This window comes from Corticium candelabrum, chromosome 3 (assembly GCF_963422355.1).
Source record: "Corticium candelabrum chromosome 3, ooCorCand1.1, whole genome shotgun sequence".
Classification (NCBI taxonomy): domain Eukaryota; kingdom Metazoa; phylum Porifera; class Homoscleromorpha; order Homosclerophorida; family Plakinidae; genus Corticium; species Corticium candelabrum.
Window position 1 is genome coordinate 7,514,991 of NC_085087.1, and position 2,500 is coordinate 7,517,490.

Consider the following 2,500-nt stretch of genomic DNA (forward strand, 5'->3'; position numbering starts at 1 on the left):
TTTCATTTTGAATTTATGAAATATATAACGCATACAACATTACATGCGATTAGTCCTCTTGTTTCCTGAATTAAAACAGAAACTAAAAAAGCTGCAATTGAGAATGACAACGTCCAGACTATCCTGCACACTGAACTGGCAATGGGCTGTGTGCCAGACGAAAACCATAGTTTCTGTGTTTTTTCACGCTACAGAGCGCGTTTTCTGATTTCATAGGCTGGTTTTAGGATCAACAACATGTTGCCCTAAGCGACCGGCAAAGCTCTGTCTATATCACGTGACGTACTGACACATAACACCCACAATCTACTTTCAGCACTAAAACACCATGTTTCTACACGTCGTTTTCTGTATCAATTAATCGATACGTGTACTAGACATCTTCATAATCGATATCATCAGCATGATTGATATTGATGGTTCCCTTGTTGGACACAACGTGAACTTCAAAGTTTTCTACCGTCACGTCGACATTCATCATTTTTGCGACGACAGACGCTTTGGTTGTGGTCACGTCTTCCCGTTTGTTGCCGCCGCAGGCTCTTGCGGGAACGAGTAGAAAGTAGAGGAGCACGAGAGATGCCACACGTCGGTACATGATTCTGTCACTTGTGACCACTGGAAATGAGTGCGATACACGTGACACTTAGTATAAACAGTCACGTGCGTCAAGATTCCTAGAGTGCGTTCACCGGCCCATTCGTCTACATCTGGGAATAATTAGATATGATCATGCATGATATCAGGCAAAAACAGGAATCGAAACAATGGCGTTTAGACACTTTTACGAGTTTCCTGTTGTTTTCCTGCTAGTCACCGCCTGCCAAACGGTAACACAAACAGAACAGACCCGTTTCACTATCAACTGTCGTGTAACACTAACACAAACAGAACAGACCCGTTTCAGTATTAATTGTTGGGTAACCCTAACACAAACAGAACAGACCCACATGCATGTCAAGTAAACAACTGCTGCCTACAATTAGTACCCAACTGTGTTGCCAACTGACGGTATCTCTTGTCTCTTATCTTTATAGAAATGTAATAGAGTGTAGTGCATAAATTAATTTGCCAGTTGAAGTTTGAATTTATTCAGCTTTGCTAACGTTAAGCACAATCCAGAAGCGCGCAGCATTGTAGTCATCCCCTTACTACGTAATAGTGACAGCAAAAGTCACAATACACACTACAATGACTGAATGCCCTATGCATCAGAGGTCCCGTCATTCATACTAAGTTCTGTATTTCAGTTAGCGTCTCTTGTCTTTAGCGTTCACTCGACCGAGTAGCTTTGCGAGTTGTTTTCATGTCTTTCTGGGCATTTCGGAAAGCATTTTCACCATCAGCTCCTCCGGTATTTCGAATGGATTCTCCGTCTAGAAAAACAGAGTTTGTCAAAGTCAGTCACTAGACAGAGTCACATGCAGAGCTGTCAATACCGTCGGTTCCGCCGTTGAGTTCACGTTAGATGAGCCAGCTGTCTCTAGCTGCCATGGACTGATGTTGACAGTACCTCCGTGGTAGTTTGAAATATGGATTGTCGTGTGTCCTAGACGTTGACGGAAGAACTGCTTGGTGCGGTGACTTGTTGATGGTTCTTCCCTTGCTCTTCGCTGCTAGACTGCAAGATGTAGTCAGACGCGAGTAGCAAGAAGGTAGACAAAGCTAGCGCAGACAGGCGAACCATTGTCGAAAGCAGCAATAAATAGTTGCACTCTATAGTTGTCTATGTATAGGTGGGCGGTAGTTTGACGTAAGAAACACGTCTGCATGGGAAAGCCCGGATAAATTAGCCTAACTGTTCCAAGAAATACTGAAACGAATGAGACCTCGGAAAAATGGTTGGCAAGCGAATGTGCAGAAATGCACAAGAGAGTCAGAAAGCTCGCGTATGTAAACGATACGGAACAACGGCACGGTTAGATTTCTGCCAGTATTACAGACGCTTGACAAAACGTTGCATCGGATTTGCACTGCACTGTAGACGACAGGTCGCGTGCTAGCTCGTCTGGATCATTTGGTGATTTCCCTCCATTTCCTGCTGAAAACCAAAGCAACGTCGTAACGCAGCTCGTAGTTGCAACCTAGTTAGGCAATTGTACGTTTAGACGTGTGTATTACGTTTTCACTACCACCAAAACTCTACTATCAAACGTTTCTGTTTCTCTACAACATCTCTATTGACTTGTAGTGTAGTTGGTAGCTCTAGCTGTTTTGCATGCATGGCTACGTGCGCTTGTTCTATTGTATTCGACTTCAAGATAGGCAGCTTGACTTGAAGTCGCCCTTTAATCCTAACATACTCGACTCCATTTTCTCCGACAGCCACGTCGCTGTTTTTCTGTCCTGCACCCTCTAAGCATAGCATAGAGACCTAGAGTGCAGTTAGGGTGGCTGGTGCTTTAGGCTAACGACAAACTAGCAAGAGCAACTAGAGTTGTAATGTTTGCAGTACAATACTCATATACTAATACACAAAGAGATACATAAAAACATTACT